The sequence below is a fragment of the Dermacentor silvarum genome, chromosome 10 (genome assembly GCF_013339745.2).
Source record: "Dermacentor silvarum isolate Dsil-2018 chromosome 10, BIME_Dsil_1.4, whole genome shotgun sequence".
Lineage (NCBI taxonomy): Eukaryota > Metazoa > Arthropoda > Arachnida > Ixodida > Ixodidae > Dermacentor > Dermacentor silvarum.
In genome coordinates, this window is record NC_051163.1 from 46,397,903 (window position 1) to 46,419,756 (window position 21,854).

Genomic DNA, 21,854 nt, shown 5'->3' on the forward strand with positions numbered 1-21,854 from the left:
GGTTGCCGAGCCGAACGATTTCTTCGTTCCTACGTATATTTAGAAACCCGCACACAATTTCCAACCGCCAGTTCCGCTAAATATGGGGGTCCATATTGACGGCCTCAGCGATGATTGCCTCCGAATAAGAGAAACAGATCTCGAAGGCTATGGTTTCGTAGATTGCACGCACAGGAAGTGAGTGAACTTTCATCCAGTGCTTTCCCTGGTATGGTATCTCAGAGACAATTTGTTGCGCCACAGAGATGTGAGCCACGGGGCGTTTGAGGCCATTCGCGGTAGCCACACTTCCATGGGAGCGAAACGAAAGAAAAGTTTGTGCGCTTAGATTTAGTTGCTCTTTAAGCAAGCATAGGTAGTCAAAATTAACATGGAGTCCCCCACTACGGCGTGCCTTACTATTTGATTGTGGTTCTGGGACGCAAGACCTCATTACTTAATGTCATTTAATCAATTTTTAATGGCGGTGGTTGCCGGAGTATTGTCTTCCGTGGTCATATAGGGGTAGTTGATGATTATGATGTGACCCAAGGATGACACAGTATCGAAGACGAAGATGACGTAGCGAAAGATACGTGCAGATCTGCACGAACACTGTAGACCCAGTCTGGTGATTTTAACGGATGTCGCAGTAGAATGTTCCACATTGTGTTCTCTCACAATGAAGCCATTCCTGACCTTGGAAAAATAGGCGCAGTAACGACGATTCCCACAAGGGTCGATGATTTAGCGCCAAATTTCTCTAAAGCAATTGCTGTAGACTCTGCTTAAACGGAATTCGAAGGTAAAGAAGAAATCGTTCCATTTATCCGAAGTTCCGTTTAAGCTAATGACGCACAAATCAAGAATAATCATGTTGGGAAAAGCATGTAGTGTTTTAATTTTACTGCAGTAAGCAAACCGACGTTATTGTGAGCTGCGTGGAATATCATCGCTCGCTCGTTAGTAATGATGTCCGTTATACATCCAAAGTCTGCAGCCTTCTCTTTCAAGATTGGGCAACTGTTAGGAAAAGTGGGGCTGCTGGGACGCTTGAACCATGCAATACAACGCAACTTTTTTTTCCCCATTTGTTCTTATTTAGACATGCGCATCCGATACTCCAGAAAGCTGGCGTTGCCGGCAGCACGTATCTTCTCTCTGTCCTTCATTATCCGTCACAACGATGACTTCAGAATACGAAACATGACTGAGCATTGCGCCTTTCATGGCGTCCATTTATACGTAACCACTGTCAGCGCTATCGCATTTTTGTCTTCTGCCATCAAGAGGCACGGAACGTGACAACTAAGCAACGAGAATGCCGCATAGAAACCGCTGACGCCACATCGCCTCAGCTGTCTGATGGATTGGGCTTTATTGACTGTTTAATATCACCGTTTCGCACGGTTGTCGAACGGCTCATGATTTTTATGTATAGTATAAGGGGGTGTAGCCGCCCGTGAAGTACGTGGTGGTCGGTTCCAGTTCCGTTTAAGTGGAGTTCACAGGAAAAGTGTTCCGTTTAAGCGAAGCTTGCTAACATTGTGCCTGTGAGTTGCCAACCCAAGTTGGTGCCCTCGTTTCGTTTCTCCGGTGACACGGGGCGGCAGTTCTCCAAGACGTAGACGTAGTTATTGTTTGCTTTGAAGACGCCTCCACCGCGGCCAGTGGACAATGCAGCCAGTGATCGTCCAGAGCTCGAAACGCAGAGGCTAGATACGAGACTATTTTCGCTTCTGACAATAAATGCAGAAGGACGGGTCTGGAGATGAAGGCATTACAGTGAAGCTGTTAAGGGGAGTTTGTCAACGTTTCTCTTATCGCGATGTGCGGTGATGTACAGTCGGCGCCAAAAGCCAGCCACAACACAGTCAGTAACGCAGCCTGCGTTAGAGTTCTGGCGCTACCATATGAGACCAGCGGTGCTATTTCGACATCGTCGAATTGCGCCACATTTGCAACTTTGCTATTGCAGCTTCTTGAGCCAATCAGAGACGCCCGTAGCAATCCTCTGGGCCTCCTCTGGGCCAGTAAGAGCTGATAAAAAGGCGAATTCGACAATGTGGCGAATTTTTTAATTTTCAGAATAGCACCGCCCCTCAAGGCGTCGGCGAGAACCCACAGCCGGACGCCAGCGTGAGTCTAGCACAGCATACAGAAAAATGCGCGGCCTCTAACAGAAAGTATTTAAGTGCTAAGCTCGCCTATACTGAAGCCTTTGAAAAAGGCTCGGGTACAGCGAGGAAATTTCCCACTAAATAGTGAACTGTTTGAAATATTGTGTAGTTTTCAGGCAGAAGGCAAGCAAGACCCCTAGGACTTCCAAAGGGTGTAAAAATTATTGTATACCACGGCGCTCTCTTTTATGTATCAGTATAAATTTAAATTCTTGGGATTGACGTCCCCAAAACTACAATATAATTCTGAAGCACGCCGTAGGGTGACTCCGGAATAACTTTTGCTAGGGAGCCTACATGCTTTTTTGCTTGCATGTACGCTCCCTAACTTTTGCCACCTTGTGTTCTTTAAAGAGCTACTAAGCGTTTTTTGCATATTGGCGCCATCCAAATGTGGCGGCCATGGTCGACATTGAACTCGTGACCTAGAGCTCAGCAGCGCTATGCCATCGGCACTGGGCTCCGTTAGTACATTCGCCACGCCTTGACCACCTATAAAAATGGCCGTAACAATTAACAAGGCGCCTCTGCACGGCCTGCGGAGTACTTTTGTTGTTATACGAGGTGTAAGCCGCACATTCTAACTAAAGTGTACTGTTATAGAACATTATATATTCCACTTCACTGTACCCTAACCGCACCGCTATCTTCCAAGTTCCGCACTTGGCAGTTTGCTGGAGCCGAGCTGCTTGCGTGGCACAGCCTAGAAATATTACGACATCTAAGCACGCATTTTGCCTAACGAACAGCACAAAGGAGTCTCCCGCTTACGCAACCAGCGCAAGAAAGACGTTAGAGTAAAAGGCTCACTCCGCGAACGCAGCTCCTACTAACATTGTAAACAAATCAAGATATCTCTAATTCTAACTGAAATATTTAGAAAACTTTCGACTGGCAACTGAAGCAACCTGTCTGGCTGTAAAGTTGGGCCAACAAGTATTGTGATTATCGAGTGCGTGACAATAAGAACGTTTTCAGATTCTTTCATTGGCGCTGAGGCAGCAGTGCATCCCTGACCCCAGAAAACTTCCAATAATGCATTTTTGACAGTTAAGTTAGTCAAGTAAAAAGAAGTATTTTCACGCGTTAGCCTTAAGGACCTCGTGTTGCAGAAAGTCCGGCGTCGGTGTCGGCGCAAGCATCGGCGTCTGGCGGAAATAATAATGCCGATCCACATCTTCCCGAACCGCCCCGACCGGGCGCAAGACTGAGTGAACAAAAATTGAATTTCTCAAAGTAAAATCCCTCAGAAAAATCTTAAAGTACAACTTAACCACAACCTACAGACGTGATAGCGTCGGATTGTAATTTGAATAAACGAGACAGAGCCTGATAAGCAGCCAGGGATCTTTGAATGCTATCGCGTTCCCCTCTTAAAGGCGAAGATTAAGCGTCCTTCAATTCTGATGGTGTTTGGATGTACTTTGGTTCTAGGCTACATTGAGGGGAATGTTGAAAACCGAGCCTTTCTAAATTTCGATCGGACCCCACGTCGCCGAAAATACGGTGTCGGTGTCGACGTCCAATAACGCTATCGCGTTCCACTCTTAAGGGCGAAGCTTAAGCGTACTCCAAGTTTATGTCTTGTAATATACCATAGGCACACGTTCTTGGTGCGGTCAAATATAAAGAAGTGCGCCATGCGTCGAGCTTATGCATGTAGCTTTCTAGTTATACGTGGCAGTAAAATCCATTTATCAAAAATTCTTACCCTACAGCAAAACTGCTGCCGACAGGAGAGTTCTATAGAGTTATAGGCTATTGTAGGTTTCGTTTTTGCTGAGCGTTTGACCGGAAATATTTGGGGAGCTCTATTTTTAAACCAAGGAATTGTCTATTGAGATAAGCTATTCGATCTTTCGTTTGATCCTTTCTTTAATTACATTGAGCAGGATGTATTGCATGCATCATCCGTTGCATTGCAGTCCATGTATGCGCCTGCAGGTAATTTATACGTACCGCAGTTGCGCGTGTGCCTACGGATGAATACATTTTCTTGTGAGCCCCATTTGCGAACCCGCTTCGTTCGCAATACTTACGATTCGAAGTCTGATTTGCCCCTTTGGCAATGTTCTCATGGTCACCAGTGCTGTAATCAGCGCACGGCTAGGAGTCTTTTCTGGAACGCGATTCATCTACTTGGAAATGAGTGCCACGAATCGTACACTCATGCACGGTTCGCGGCGTTCCTGTTCCGCGCTTTGCGATGCGCGTTAAAGAATCCCAGGGGGTCGAAATTCTTCTGCAGCCTTCCATTACCACGTCTATCATACCTAGAGTGTTAAGTTTAGGCGTTGAACCTCATGAATGAATCAATTAATAGAGTATGAATGAGCACAGGCAGTAAGAGCGTCTGTAATAATATTACCTCAATTCGTTGAGGACCGAAATTGTTGTTGACGGGGATGAATGCCAGAAATTCGACAGGAGAGATAGTGGCGTAATCTGGCTGACGGAGAGCAAGAAACCGTTTAAGTTGGGCAGAAAACATGGCTAAGCCCTGACTTCTCTAACAGTGACAAGGAAATTGAACGAGGTGATTTTCAGAGATCTCCACGAACACGCTCAGGTAGAAGGTAGCTCGGAAATTTATAATTGAAAATCAGATGAAGCTGAGTTCAGTTTGAACTTCGAGAAATTAAACTCGGCAAGGTAACTTGTAATTCGGAGATCAGTGACTGGACAAACATAACTTGGCGTCATTGATAACGCCTCCAAATCATTGTGCTGTGAGAAAACAATCTGAACAAGGGATACCAAATTCGCGAAACGAAGAGAGATGGATCGTAAGAGATTCGGAAATGTCTGTGCAGAAACGTGCTTAGTTTAGGAATCTAGTGGAATAACCCGAGCTTCCAGATAAGGCTCATTGTAAGACGCAAAGCTTGACAGACGAAGACGCAGACGCATTGCTGCCTTTTCGGCAGTATTGGGGGGCTTAGCTTGCGAGCTGCACGTCGGGAGACATGTACTACAGAATTCGGGAATTGGATAAACATAAAGCTGATAAAGTATAGTGCAGTGTCGGAAGAATTCGGCGGTTTACTCAGTCGTTTGGCGAGTCCGCCGCAGGATCTCGTTTTTAAAGCCTTAGCTCTACTGGGCTTATTGCTCAGTTTTGGGCCATTAGCGCCGTCCGCATTGGTGGGTCGATCCCGGAGGAGGCAGTGCAACCTACAGTTTCAATGAATACGGCAGGAGATGTGGCAATAGGTACGCCGTCGTGCCACTGGCTATGTGCCATCGATGTCGCGCCGTAGCCGTCTCGCCGCCGTCGTCACACATTCGTTGTTAAGCCACCGTCGTCATACAGGTGACGTCACGCCACGTCATGCCAACTTCGTTATCTAACTCTCATCGAACAGTCGTCGTCACGCCGTGATCGTCATGCATCGCAGTCATACCACGGTTGTCACGTGGGCGTCGTGGTCACGCCATCTTCGTGACGCCATCGTCACCAAAGAGCCGCCATCACGCCGTCACCGTGCCGCCATCGTCACGATTCATTCTTCGTCATTCCATCGTAACCGTGCTCTGGTCCTCCAATCGCAATTATGCCTGCGTTGTCACATTGACCTCCAGCCGTCGTCGATCGTCGCACTAAATTTCCTCGTTAGTACTGTCTCGATATTGTCAGATTCTTCATCCCATTGTCACGTTTTTCGTCGTCATAGCTCCTTCGGCTGCGCCGTGCATGCGTGCCGTAAATCGAAACCGAGTACGCGCTGCGTTTTTCAAAATGAGCGTTTTAGTATTATTGCCAGTCATTCGTTTATATTAAATCACGAGTAGCTGGCATCGACTAAGATATGGACTTCTCAAAAGCAGGCGCGAAATTGCCGTTTAAATTAAGGCAGATATATAAAGCTCAGTTATCTCATTTAGGACCCCCCGCGGTAGCTTATTGACTATGGCATTGCGCTGCGGACCACGATGACGCGGGTTCGATCACGGCTGCCACATCACGATGGGAACGGAATGCGAAAACACTCGTGTACCATGCATTGGGCGGTTTCAGTTTATCCACGTCGTGATCATGAGATCCTAATTTTAGCACTGAGAACACCTGCATTTTTTTCACAATTTTATAGTTTTTATCTCTATGACAGCTATGCGAGTGCTCAAGAAAGTGCCATTCAATTTCGTTGAGTGTTCTTGTAAACGCTGAACTGAGCGCACTTGCAGCGTAGCAGCACCAGCACCTCCTTATATCCGAGGTACAGACACGCTCTACTAATATCGTCAGTTTCTTGTACCTTTTGTTCTGTAGTCCTTCATCCCATCACACTGACCCCGCAGGCGAGACGAGAGAGACAGCTTTACCACAGCGTAAAGGCATTCTGTGCCCCCCCACCACTCCGCCTTTTCTTGTTGTCTTTTTTTTTCAGTTTTTTCCTTTTGTTAGCTTTTATTTGCGCGTTCGCACTTAACCAACTGGAAATGGTTTTTGTACCTTTACGCGCGCAACAGCCTTGTCGCCCTTCTTGCCCTGAGGATTTCTCCGTCTTAGCGACAGCATACTCGCCCTCAACTACCGTAAAATTACGCATACAATAGTTTTCTTTGGTGCTTAGAAATAGCAAGATGTGTTGAATAGTACATCGATATAACACAACTGAGAGAAATTGGGGGGGGGGGGGGGAGTGTTTAGCACTATTTCAATCAAACATAATAAGATGTTTTGAAACATTCACGTTTAAAGTTGAAGGTAATATTTTTATGCTCCTAACAGCTGTAAAGGATACAAGGATTGTAAAAAGGGCGAAATCTAATGTATGCGCTTCATCATACGCAGCACTACTGGAACTCGTCGTAAATGTGATAACTGAACGAGAGTTTAACGGTCTCTACTGATCCCGGCTGGCTCACAGAGGATGCTGCTGTACGCTTGCACTCGAAGATACGCATGATGAACATTTAGTACAGGCAGACTCCCATGATCATTGTAGCCTCGTGTGAGCGGTCATAATTCCGTAATTGAATAATTATAATAATATAATAGTAAAAATCTTGAATTTTCAAACCAGTTGCTTTCATGCAAGGAAGAAGCTTTCAAAATTTAGAGTATTAACGTGCTGCCTAATAAATAGTTGATATATCATCACGTACAGCGAAAATGACATCTGCCTTATTGTAATAAGTATAACGGATGTTCGACCAGGCACTACAAATAAAAAAGCTTTGTATTGTACACGGGAATCTACGGTACGTGTCCAACGTTCTGAAGCGAGCAAATGATCAAGACTCCGTTTCTCCCAAGCAACACGTCTTCCCGTTTTCTTTCTCCATGTCTGCTTCCATGGTCCTGTCTTCTGTCACCCAATCTCCTATCTTGTTGGCTGTCTAGGCTGTCTGCTCAGCTCAGCTCTGCCCAGTTCTATATATATATATATATATATATATATATATATATATATATATATATGTGTGTGTGTGTGTGTGTGTGTATAACATATCTGCAGATTCTTGTTATTTGCTCTTATCCAGTTTTGCGTCACTCTTGCTTACGTTGTCTGCATTCTCCGCTCGTTGCTAATACGAAAAAATATTTCAAGTGGCTTTTTTTTGTGCCTGAAGCGTTTGGTTCTGTTTCTTCAATTTTTCGACTCAGACATACGTCGTGTTGTCTGCCTTTCCATTTCGTTACGTGGGCACATGTCCTACAACTCGTTTTTCCGTGGTCGTCTGTTTCATGCCAACGTCTCTGGGACTCTAGTGTCTTTTATTTTCTACATAAATTTTCTTTGCTTTATTAAGGAACATCGCCCAAGTTGCTACAACCAGAGCATTTGTCCGCAGCCCTTGTAGTGAATGTTATTTCTTGTCGTCTGTTTATACAGATTTTTCCTGTACTTGCTTCACAGAGCGCATCCAGGTTTCTTTACTGAAAAGCCAAAGAACGTTGGCGTCTTTTTTCAAATATTGTTACTATTATCACTAATTCTGAGAAAGTTGCGCAGCAAAAGGCGTATCTTTGCCATTGTACGGGTAGAATAATTTATAAATAGGACACCCAAACTTTCAACATTAATCAGCGCAGAGAGTAGATATTTTTAAAGTGACTGGTGACTGATATTAAAGCTACTTATATTTACATTTCTGCAACGCTTATTATTGGCCATTACGATCTGGGGTTTGAGCTAAAAACCAGAAAAGAAAAGCTAGAGAAGTTGCTTGCACTAAAAAAGTAATGTATGTTCATTCTGCGTGTACCCTGCTTTGGCGCCAATACTACTCATACCTTCTTTCACTGTTTCAGGCGAAGTGCTCTATGTTAGCTGAATATGGTATTCTTTGAAACGCTTATTATTCGGTATCGTTTCTCTAAGCGTTTTTTTTTTCTTTTTTTGTGTTGTGTACTTTGTAGGCATAAGAAAGATGTTTCAGATCAGGTGGTTTTCTGTCCAATAAGAATGGCTTTCTTAAGTACGCCACCGGGGGAAGGAATGGAAAGGGGAAACAATGTAAAAGATTACAGATCTCAAAGAATGAAACAAAACAATGAAGTTTCCCTTTCCACTCTTTAAAGTGTAGTTATTGTTATCAAACCAAATAATAATATTTTTACACCAGAAGATGATTTTTATTAGAGAACTTCAAGGCGCTAAGCTGCAGTTTACTGCTCTGATATTTAAACCCATATCTGTGGTTGCAAATAGATTCAATGCACATGTCCCATAACACACACATTTCGCACACATCTTGTGGTCGTGTTTATTTGCACTTGTAACGACTGAAAGTAGGGCAATTTGGTAAGGATTTAAGGTCCTGGAAAGAGGCGTACAAAAACAGACAAAAGCAGTGCAAGAAAAAAAAAACACAAATTCCTACTGTCTTCTCAAAGGTTGCACAATGATGTAAAAGCGGGAAGACATATGACTTATCTGCGCATGCTCGAGGGGAAGCGGCGCCACCCCATCTATTAAGGACACGCGTGGGCACTCATGAAAGACCACTGCTTAGGGTTGTCAATTCTTTGCGCAACATAATCGAGAAATTACTTACGCACTGGTTACCGATAGTGATGTTATGCCATTCCTCGACCACAGGCAACGCCGCCTGGATAGCACAAGGCCTGTGCACTCCAATTCATGACCTCACGCTACCTGGCCCGACAGGCACAGAATCTAATGGGGGTGCTCCCTATAGTAAGCAGCGGTGATTTTGACGTCACCGCTTTCATCATGCCAGGCTTGGCAGCGGAAATTTTGGGCATAGTAGCACGTCGTCAAAAAAGCAGAGTGCGCAGGCTGTGTGCTATCTGGGTGATGTTGCCACAGGGCGCACTCGTTCGTTCCGATGTCTGGGAGGGCTGCAGCGCGATTTAAGTGCACATCAAAATTTCCAGGTTAGTTCTGCTGAGACATATAAGAAACGAACAAGTTCATGTTGTTCCCCAGCAACTCTTCTCGAGCTAGAGCTTCTTCTTAAGACAAAAGTGAAAACCTTTTCCTAAAGAAAAGCGTTTGGCTAACTCGCACTTACAAATCTTTATTTTATTTTTTTACTCACGTGTCTCTCCCTTTCCTGTATGCCTTGCGCATGCGCAGGCGTGCTGGTGTTCTGGTCTCCGTTCCACGACCCCCGCGTACACGAGAACGCCCCGGTGGGTGTCCACGTGACCACGGTGCGGGCGCTGGACGAGTCGGCGCCGGGAAAGCCCGTAGCCTACAGCCTGCTGGATGTCAAGGACTCCAACCACTTCCACCTGAACCACCTGACGGGAAACCTGACCACTGCGCGACCCATCACCAGAAAGGCCGGCGACAAGTACGTGGTGAGTATACCGCCGGATTTTTCGACTTTTTTCTCAGCGAATACGTTAGGCATTGAGTTGAGCGCTGCCTAATTACTTTGAAAAGGAAGGGTGACAGTGTTACGCAATCTTTTAGATGTAAGCCTAACATTGCAAACAGTTGTTGCCCAAACCCTGAGATGCCAAAATGCATTTGCACATCAAATAAATGTAAAACAACTTGTTAACCTTCATTTAGAGCCGAGGAGAACACATATGTACAAAAATAAAAATTAATGTGCTATGTCAACTACAACCTAATTAACAGAATATTAATTATTGGTAAGTGCTTTTCTGATGGAGTCACTTCCTAAACCTTTCATAGCCATTCATAGCATAGCCATTCATAGGCTATGCGCAAAGCTTCCCGTGCCTAAATTTTAATTCATCAGCATCATCATCAGCCTATATTTTATGTCCACTGCAGGACGAAGGCCTCTCCCTGCGATCTCCAATAACCCCTGTCTTGCGCTAGCGTATTCAAACTTGCGCCTGCAAATTTCCTAACTTATAATTATGAAGCATCAAACTCAGCGTAATATGTTATGATACATTCGTTATTCCAGGGTAAAGTTAAAGCTTACCTTACCAACAGGTAAGCATGACCGAAAGCTACTGAATTCTCGTCACAGGTCCTGCCCTGACTCTGTATTGCTTATGATATCCACATGTTCGCTACTTTCGTCAAGGTCTTCTATGTTGTGTTTCTTTTATCCTCAAGCAATTGTAAAACGTTTTGATTATCACTATATTTTCTAATCTGCATTGCTATCACTTTAATGTTTTTTATCTACGATTCTGGAAAGGTGGGATCTTTAGTAGCCATACTTTCCAGTGTCCCAGTTAATCTGGCAGATGAATATATTTGCCAGTAATTAGAATACTGGTGGCAACTGGCGTTCTCGCCAGCTTGGTGAAAAATTGGAGAAAGTTGGCTAGAATGGGGACACAAGCTAATTGAACGGAATATGAGAATAAACCTGCACCCAGACACGAGTGTGAAGTCACGTGCGCAAAAAACAAAAAAAAAAAAAAAAAAACAGCAACAATAAAAACAGGCTTACTCAAATCCAGTTCACATCTACGTAAAGCGAAGCATTCTTCGTGTGAGTGGCTCATGAAGCATGGGTGTGTGCATGTGAAGTGTGTTTTTATAATTGTGTATTAGCATCCCACTGGCGACACGTCATCTTTTCGTCCGATTTCATTTCTCTGTTCTTTATTATTTTGTACATTTCAATTTCAACCACAGCTAATTTCCCCGATGTTTTATTACTATATGGACACTCCAAAGCAGATTTCTGCCGTCGGCGTCGTCGTCGCCGTCGCCGTGAGGTTCCGTATGACGTCAACGGTGGTGAAATCGTCGCCGCGCTCCGGACGCTGTATGTGCGAGTGAAAGGGGGCGAGGACGCGCTGCTTTCACGGGGAGCGAACGCACGTCGGAGAGCAAACGCGCGTTCTGCGCCCTGCTCCCTGAAGGGCTGCAGAATTAAGCATCTCTTTCCTCCTTTCCATATATAGAGAGCAAACGCAAATTTATTTTTCCGTCGTGCGAAAGGCTGTGGGGAGACGGGAGGGAGGAAGGGGAGGCGACGTTTAGATGCGGCACCAAATACGTATTTATATAAAAACGCCGTGCGCGTTCGGCGCGAACGCGGGCAAAACGCCGACGGCGTTGACAACAGTTCTGCGCGTTGCTGCTGCATGTCCAAGTTTATACAGCTGATAAAACTGCTATCCTTACTCCGTATAGCTCTCTACTAATTTGCTATCGCAATTGGTGCTTCGTCTTTCAGGTGAAACTGTTCCTTAGCGGTCATTGTCTGTTGGCTATATATATATATATATATATATATATATTGTCAGGCAAGGCTGCGCTAGAAGGCACGCAGGGGCACACCGACGGTGACGACAAGGCCATTGACTGTAATTCTTCTCGTACCATAGCTCGCATCATTACACGCAGATATGGGTCCGCCGTAGAAGAACAGTCGCCACCGTCCAGCTGAAGGCGAACAGACCCAAGTTCGTCCAGGCGCTGCCAATATATATATATATATATATATATATATATATATATATATATATACAGCTTGTCGACGCATGCGTCCTGGGCGTAATGGTTTTTCATTATCGGCTTGTGTGCTAGAAGTCCTGTTTTCGAATTCTGCCGTCGGACAATTTCTTAATTGTTTAAATAATTATTTATGCCGCCGCACTTTAATGAAAAGGATGAGTTTGTAACGTTACAAAGCTGTTTGAAGCCTGACAGGACAAAGTTCAGGCGAATGCATGTACTAACCAGCAATGCCATGCTGGCTGAATCGTCCTACCTTAGCGACACAGTTCCCTCTGGTAATTCGTGTATGAAACTCTACGCTTGAAATAGTAAACTCGTGAACTACTACTTCTCTTCACCGTTCTTAGGTGGCGCCATCATCCCGTTAAACGATTTCGGCTTTAGAAGCCAGATGCGTACCAAAAAGTGCCTGGAACTCGGAAAGAAAGCTTTGCTTTGAATAGTAGCTGGCTCAACCGTTTTAGCGATTAGAGACATCACCGAAGGAAGTTCCTGAAATCATCACCGAAGTACGTGAAACCAAGTATTTTGCCATCACAATCTAAGAAATCAGCGACAAATATTCTGTGTTTAAGTCACTCTAATAACCAATCGATAAATCAGTCAATCAATAAATAAATGAATCAATCAATTTAACGTGCCCAGAAACAACACGAGCGTATGAGTGCTGATTCTGGCACATGTGTACAATAAAAAGAAACTACGAGACAATAAGTAAAAAAGAGGCAACAGATAAACTAAAAATGAGAACAACGAATGTTAATACTACTACTAATAATAATTATAATAGTATTCATACAGTTTTCCATATACTATGAGCCAACTTCGGTGAACACCATTACAAGCCTATTTTATGGCCCCACGGCTGCATGAAGCCATCTCCCAGATATCTTCTACTACGCCTGTCTTGCGCCAGCTGACACTGTATGTTATCCCTGCAAATTTTCTTCCCATTTCATCGCACCACTAAGTTATCTGCCGTCCTCGACAGCGCTTTCATTCCCTTTGAAGCCGTTCAGTAACCATTACTTTGGGAACCCCTAACTTATGGCACATACAGTCTGTATTCCGCCCAAATATGCATGCTACAAAGTTCATTGCCTGCTTTCTGAAGCAGTATCGATGATCACATATGATTAAGTCGGATTTTCGCCCTCCTCTTAATATATATATATTCCCCTAGTTTCTGTGTTTTATATCATATCCCATACCGCAATTTCCTCATATGTCTTTTGAGTTTTCCGCTAATTTTTAAGTCTACCAGCGCAAAGAACTAGTGGGCAACTTAAAGAATATTTCATTGAGTGATTTGTTGCTCATTTAATATCAAGAGCACGTATGACGAATGGCTGCAATGGAAAAGCATTACCTCGTAACTCCTTAATGATTATTAGGATTCCTTGCAAGAAACAAATGCAGAAAGCAAGGCGAGTAAATGCAGGGATGTCAACCAGAGCAACGTTCGATTATATGCCCAGCCCTTGAGGTAACGAAAAGGCGTTCCGTAAAGAACAAAAGAGGGAAATTGTGAACACTGTGGCCACGCGAAAGGATGCACGTAACTATTATAAACGAGCACTCAGGCTGGTGTACATCCAAAACCTGCACTAGTGCGCCAGTATAGCTTCTTGCGCCAGCGACAGATCAGGACATGCACCGAGTATCTCTGAGCCAAGAAAGTGTCTCGCGGCCAGCCAGCTTAAAGTTTTCCGTGAAAAAGGCGTTGGAACAACAAGATTTTATTGGCTGATAGCCCGGCGTGGTGCGATAAAACCTTTGAGCCCATGTTGTGTATATATCTGTCCTCTGAGTTCCTTGCAAAAAACCTGCAATTCGGCAATGGCATGAAATGAATCACCACTGACGTATTAACTGCGTGTAACGTGAAACAGCTAGCAGATTTGCCCCTTCTGCAGTCATTCGTATAACCCGTAATACGCGCCCTATAACTATTCTAAATGGAAATTTCTCGGACCGTCGTTCGCGCCGTCTCTTTAAGGCGGCGACTGCGACTCAATTTGCAGCAGTTTAGCTGTAAAATCAGAGCCGACGCGGAGGTCGTCTGCGACCCTCTTAGCGCGTCAGGTGGTTGCGACAGGCGGTGATCGAGCGTTGGCATTTCATATCTGCCGCCATTAGCTACCGATGGCCGCGATCGAGTTCTCGCCTAGCGACTTGACACGCAGGCTGCCCGAAAGCCTTTCGGGCAGATTATCGTTTTGCAACCCGTCGGAGACGTGTCATTCGAAGCCAGCGAGGGAAACTCGTAGTCCGATCGCTTTCAGTCTAAGGATCGGGGTGTCGCATCGCCTAATGAATTGAGGCCGAGTGTAGCGAGCAGTTTCAGAGATCAATCGGGCCAGAGATATTGCGTAGTGCAATTTTTTTGTTCTGTTTGATAGGAACACTAGAAATGTGGTGCTATAGTGAGTGCTGCATGAGCAATCAACATAGCGATGACGAACAGTGTGCATACAATTTCTTGAACTACGTCCTTCTAGCTTAGAGTGGCTTCTCATAGATAGATAGATAGATAGATAGATAGATAGATAGATAGATAGATAGATAAATAGATAGATAGATAGATAGATAGATAGATAGATAGATAGATGGATGGATGGACGGACGGACGGACGGACGGATGGATGGATGTGTTGGTTGAGAACTGTTATATAAACAGTTCTTACATAAACGATTTCGCGTGTCTGTGCATGAATCTTAAATGGGCTTATTTTTCATCGCAATAGTCCTTTTACGACAATAATATTTGCGCCATAAGATCTTCAGTTTTTGCCGTTGAATCATGCTGAGTTTGTTGCAAACAAGATAGGCTGGCGCAAATGCGCAACATTTGTTTTCCTCAATCCCTACCACCCGCGTGTAGGTGTATGCACAAATGTGGTAAGTAAATGGATGCTTAACCAAATAAAATTTAAAAATTCTAGAGAACATGAACAATGTATCTCGCATGCTGAGTTCCCCTTCCTAATTTTTGTTTAGATTTCGGGATCGACCTACTGAAAATGTCACATTTATTTACAAGCTAGTACTTACATAATAGGACAAGTTAGTTGCGAAGAAATGACACTTATCTGCCCTAAATTACATGTGCTTCAGCTGCCACGGCCACACAAGCGATGCGCGAAGAACTATAACAGAAGATGGCAATGTGCTTTCTCGGCAACCACATCTCAAAATCACCGAAACATTTATGTGCTTGCGATGATTCCTATGGAGACTGAATGACTGCAGCTCGAGGTATTTTCTCGAGCAGTATGCTAGCACGTAATGTTATGGTAAAAGGGTAAGAAGCCGAATGAAATTTGTAATCCTTGCCCAGCGTTTTATGTATTGTTGCCGAAATTTTAGAATAATACCGTACTACTTCAACCGTTAAGTTGATATGCATTACTCACTTCTGGAATAAAGAGAACGGCAACTCTTATTTTGGCACACAGCAAACCGATTTACCCTTAAGGATGCAAATCGGTCTACAAGTCACAGTCTTACACTCGTAAGTGTGTAACGGTGTTAGTTATCGACAGAAAGCACCCTTAAGCTTGTAAATCGGTTTACAGTGCAGGAGGCTCGGTAAGCCAGAAAGCCCTCGATAAGGAGAGACAGGTGGTGACGCCCCAGTGAAGTTCACGCACTAGCAGTCCTTGTAGACGTGGATTTGACAGCATCTTCTAGTCTCCAGTTAGGTAGAACTACGTTTCGTTCTACATCCATGCATGCGAAATAATCAACCCTTCAGACTATCACAACTTTGTGTTGCGCCAGAACGGCCTCCCTACGAGAGCATGCATTCAAATCAGTGACGTCACATTGACGTTGGGACGCTGAAGTTCTGGCGCAACATTCAATAGAGGGAAGCTGGGTATCGATTTCCTCAACCACCGCTGAACCCCCTCCCGAGAAACGAGTGCAATGATAGTTTTAGAGACTAGTTTACCAGTCTAAACATATTTTTCGTGCTTATTAAGCGTCTTTAAGGTACATTTACATCTTTGTTATTTTTTATTGTTTCATGCGAAGCTTGTATACGCTAGCCTGCGCCAGCCATACAACGCTAAAAAAAAAAAAAAAAAAGCAGCTGCTCTCAGAGCGGCGCGAGGGTCGTCTTCTTCCGCAGCTGGCTAGTTGGCGCTAATCATTCCAGCGTAGAATTTCACTTCTCTTCTGTCGTCGTAATGGGGAGGCCGCGTTTACGGGGGTATGAGCCATTGCTTAAGGGGGTATGAGCAATTGCTTAAGTGGGTATGAGCCATTCCTTGTCTTACGTGACAAACAAATTTAATTTTGAAGAAATTTCAGGGAAATCCATCCAGAATGAACGCGCTCGGGAAAGGGCTCGTCGTCGAGGTGCCGATTCTAGCGTGAAGGCTTCCGAAGCCCAGGCGAAATATCAGCGAAGAGCCGCGCACCCCGAGTTGAGGGAGCGCGATGTTGAGGCTAAACGGCAGCGTCGTCTAGCACTCCAAGAACTCGGCAACGGTGGTGCATGCCTCGGAAACGCTAGCGCCAACTTCCCCGGTGCGACGGCCAGGTTTGAACGCGAGTTTCTCGACCGGAACTTCGGAGTCAGCTGCAGCGCGTGTGACCCGTTGTGATTCGAGCAAAACGTGCTACTCGTCAATGCAATTCGTTCGGAGGAACACCGAAAAACGCACGACAAGCTTCGCTTACCCCCATCTCCTCGACAGGAGAGGGACTACAGATTTTTTGCTAATGTTTTCCATTTTCTTATCTATGCATCCTCTTCATCATCCCCAAATGTAAGATAGCCAACTGGGCACATCCTTTGTTAACCTCCCTACAAGAATGCTTCTTTTATTTCTTTTGGGTTTTTTTCCGTCAATGATCTCATCACTTTGAGAACTCAGCTTTTCTGCTTTGAACTCCACTTTATTTTCTATGACAGAGCAGCGCGAATAACAGTGGGGCAGCAGACGCACACATGCAAAACAAAAACAGCACAAGGACGTGCCGAATGCACACGCGCAAACACAAGCATCCAAGCACTCGCGCATAAAACGCGTGCAGATAGAGTGGCGCAAAAAAAAAGTAAAAGAACTGCAGTTTACCTCTGCGTTCTAGTCGAGACGTCGTCCCCGGGCGGCGCTTGTCAAAAAGTGAGCAATTATTTCGAGAGCGAGGTCGTCGCTTAGCGTGCAGGGGTGGAGAGTGACTGTATTTGATACTCAAAGTAAACTTCAGGAGCTTAACTCGCGTAAAAGTAAAATGAGAAATAACGAAAAGCCTCGTTCGGGCCTCAAGACTGAAGGCCGCGGCCCGGGCGGGCTCTCGACTGAGCGTTCTTCTCAGCGTCCTCGCTTGCCAGCTCGTGTCAGCATTCTGCTCCCTTTTTAGTTCTTCATGCGGAGTCCCTGTTTTGACGCTGTCAGGACGAAGTCTGCGCATTCCACGCCCTTCTCAAGCGTACTGTCTGGTCGCGACCGCTTTGCTGGAGGAATCTAGACGTCTTGGTGACGTCGGCAGAAGGCGGCGCCTGGCTATAGCAACGCCTCCGGCTTACAGCCGGCGCCTGTCAGCAGCAGCAGCAATAGCAGCATAGGCGGCAGCATGGCCGCAAACGAGCAGGAGACGATGACGTGTAAGCAGCTAAGGACATCAGGGGGCTGCAAATACTGCGGAGGAGCCTAGAGGCTGTCCCAGTTGAAGAAGACGACAGAGAATGTCCTGAACATAAGACAGAAGTTTGCTGCAAGCCTGCCGCTTTTTTTACACACTTTTTTTTTATGACAGTTTTATGCCGTCACGACAGAATCGCCTTGTCGTGAGAACGAGAACAAGCTGGCGTTACGCAAGGATCGACGTTGTTTTGACAGCAGGTTGACATACCGTACGTCGGAAAGTTCTTTCACCTCTGTGGAAATTTATGCTGTGGCGACACCTTCAAGTGAAGAAATCCGAGAGGAAAACACTGTCAATCGGACAAAGAACTTCCTGAACATGGTTCTTCACGAACATGCCAAGCTCTCATCAGTCTTAGTCAAAGAGCCTCAGTCGTGTTTTTTTTTCCACTGTGTGAAAAAAAAAAGTGAAACGATTTATTTGCGACAGAAAAGCAGAACTGGTAGTAAATGTTACACGCAAGTACGAGTAAACTGGCACTGTCGCTTACAGGAATAGTTGCCGAGGAATTGATTTGCTTAGTAACGCATTCCAATGTAACACTTCAACTGAGAAATAAATTTTTGGTTAATTTCACTACCTTCAGACTTTATTCATCTTGCCTGTGTAGGGTAATAAGCGAGGAGCAACTTCGTTAACCTCCAGGAATTTGCCGCCTGTCGCTCACGCTTTATTCATTTAATTACTTGCGTTAGTAGGTCGAATTGAAAAGAAATAAAAATGAAATGAAGGGATATTGCTGGAAACTTTAGCCCACAGAGGTTTTACCTGATTTCGTGACAAGAAGTGTACCGCTTGAAATTAAAACGGCTGAAAAAAAATTATCTAGCAATTGAAAGGTTGTGTTTCACAAAAAAATTTTTTTTGGCATATAAAGATATTTCATTGACTGTCTTTATCCCTTTTCTGCTTCAACTATCCTTTAAATGCGTCTATTTAGTGTGATTTTGCTTAAAACAAACGTACTGTTCTTTTTGAGATGTGACACTTTAATTAAGCATGTCTTGTTTCTCTATATATGTTTTTAGATTTGCTATCTTGGCTGTATTTTCTGCGCGTGTTATTTGACGGCTCGCTTGAGTGTGTTTAGTTACTTTGTCCATTACTTGAATGTTTTACATCATCCGTATGAAGCATTATCTTATATGCGCTGTGCTGGCAAATGTGTGTGATCATGGCCCTGCACTAGCTCCAGCTTTTGACCCAACATTTTTCTGGTATACTGCGTTTATGGTGTGATCGAATAAAACAAGAAAAGGAATGCAAACAAAAGTTGCCCACTCATCCGCGCTCTTTCTTTGGTAGGTGATCGTGGCCGCCGTGAGCCAGGGTGTGACCGAGGTGAAGACGATGCAGATCGAAGTGACCGTGCCGAACCAGTACCCGCCCCGGTTCGAGCACCCGGTGTACCGCGCCGAGGTTCACCAGACCCGCACCCGTCCCGGTTATCGGGTGCTGCAGGTGCGCGCCCACGACCCGGACCCGATGCCGTACAACGCCGAGGTCTACTATCACCTCGAGGCCGGACCGGAGTCTACGAGGGCGCTCAGGTTGGTTACCATCCAACCATTAGAATCAGATATGCCGTATATTTCGTAGAATGCACAAAAGAAAGGTACGAAACTGAAATTTGCGGTGGTGCCTGACAGAAGCATCTGTACACCCTTGACTAATAAGAACGGGAACGCCTCATCTAAATGTTCGAACCTTGGTTCCTGCAAACGTGACAGCCAGAATCCCATTCACTGCCATTTGTTATGTTGTTCTACTCTTGAAGAATCCTGCTCATCGAACTTTTCCTCACTACAACCACACAAAATGAAAATTACCGGCTTTGAACACAAATATTGTGTTCCCTTTCATATTCGACGACCCTGTACACTTTCACAAAAAGTCTGAACTTTGGAAGTTTAGTTCAGGCTACAATTTTCTTCTCAAAGGGAGGTGCCGAGGCAATATCAAAGGAACGTTCTTTGCGAAAGGTTTCTCGCACACATCACGTGATAACCGAGAGGCAGGTATTTTAAGCAACCGGATTCTGGTGCCTTTGGCGTCGCCAATTGCTGCTGAAAATGACAGTTCTGTTCAGATCACCGAAGCTAACCCGCTCTTGTGTCCGTTAGTGTTTGGGCATTAATAAACTAACAGCACGAAAACAGAGCTTGAAGAACAGAAAGAAAGAAACCCAACGAAACGCCGTCTTTGCTGTCTTTCTTTTGTCTAAGTTCAATTTTTTGCTCCTTTAGTATAATCAAATTCAATTAAAGATTCCAAATTTGAACCAAACTTCTGCATTTGGATAAAAAGGCATCATAATGAGTAGATGTGATGGCCGTTGTCCTTACCCGGAGATCTTTGTTTGCCTCGAGATAGTTAAGGCATCCATAGCTGGCCGCTGTCTTTATCTCCTAATTGCAATAGACTTGAACTGTTAATTAATTACAGTGCCCATTTCAGTCCAATATACCGCTGTCCTTCTTTAAGCAAAGTCATGTTGCCTCACCGATTAGGAAGGCGCTTGTCTGTCTTGTCTTCTATCTCTCTCTCTCTCTCCCTGTCTTCTAAAGTAAAAAAAAATGGCGGCGGCTGTAAACGCATTTATCAATGTCGGAACGGATATTTTGAACTATTGCCCATCTAAATATAATACACGTATACTTTTTGTTGGTCAACGTTCCTCTTCTGTTTCATTATCACCAGGTACCTTGCCCTCGATGGCATCACGGGCGAGGTTATGTTGAACCGCAGCCTGTCGGACGTGGGGGACTCCATGATTGCATTCACCTATCGTCGCTGAAGACGGCGGGTCACCCATGAAGCAGGACACAGCGCGCGTTGAAATCCTCGTTAAGACTATATCCGGTAAGCACTTTTTCAGCGACTCAAGCAAATGGGACTGTCGTTGCAACGGAAAGTGTTCCGAATCGCGCTGTAGTGTTATGAAATGCACAACCGAAAGCAGGGCTGGTTGGACTGTAATCACGGTTAGTGTTAGCGCGAAATACGTATATTGGAACACGGATGACGAGATCATACTGCTTCATTGCTCTCTGCCATCTTTGTGCGTCGTCCGGTAACGCCTGTCATTTTCGACCATCTTCAGCGCTAGTCCTAAGCTATCTGAGTAGAACACCATAGTAGCTCCGACAGTAAGAAGGAATGACGTCTAAGAAGGAACGACGCCAAATTGATCAACCTTTACCTTTGCCCTAATTTTTTTAGCCACGCTGTGGGAGTGTATTTACTTCAGATTTTTTTTTTGGGGGGGGGGGGGGTGGGGGTGAGGGAGGGATTTACAGGTGTTAAAGGGCTGCTCATGACAGACAAATCCGGCAGGTGAAAGTTCGTGCAAGAAAAGAACACCTCCGCCGTTGTTGATGATGATGAGAAAACAGAATTTTGTACGATGTACTCACCGCTTTAAATGGTGGCTGACAAAAGCTACAAGAAACTTTCTTTGTATGGTCGACATAGTATTATTGCTTTCATAGATGATGTTGCTACGACAGTAACAGTACTAATAATGACCATTGCATTCATAAGTTAGCATGTTGAGCACGACCACGCGCTTTCCTTTTCTGACTGAAGTGACAACATTCCTGTGGGCGCGGAAACTCTCGTTCGTGTAACTTCAAGCGCACGTTGAAGAAGTCCAGGTTGTCAAAATTAACCGAGAGCCTTTCCCTGCGGCATATGTTTGATCCTGTGTCCTACTGGAACATGGAAAAACTCTCAATTATTCCTTGCTTTGGAACATTATAACAACTCGATAGAAGATTTGATAGATGTATCAATGAATCCATGGATCGATCACTTAGTCAGGCAGTCACTCGCTCGTTCACTCACTCCCTAAATTGAGAGCAAATGTACACTGCGTTGAAAAGTTAGAAGGAAGAGCACCAGTGAAGTAACAAAAAAGTTCGCTTATAAAAGAACGAAAGGGCTGCTTCGGGAAATAAATTACGAGCGCAAAAAACTGCTAGAGAAGCACAAACAAGGCCGCTCAACGAGTTCTGGGCTGAAATAATTGCCCCGGGAGTGAGTGAGGATGTTGCAGTGTGTGCGGAGGCCGTCAAGAGGGCGGCCAACGAGTAAAAGACGAGGCTAAACAAAGGACGCGTTCTAGCATTACTATACCTGTGAAACTGCGCGCTCTCTT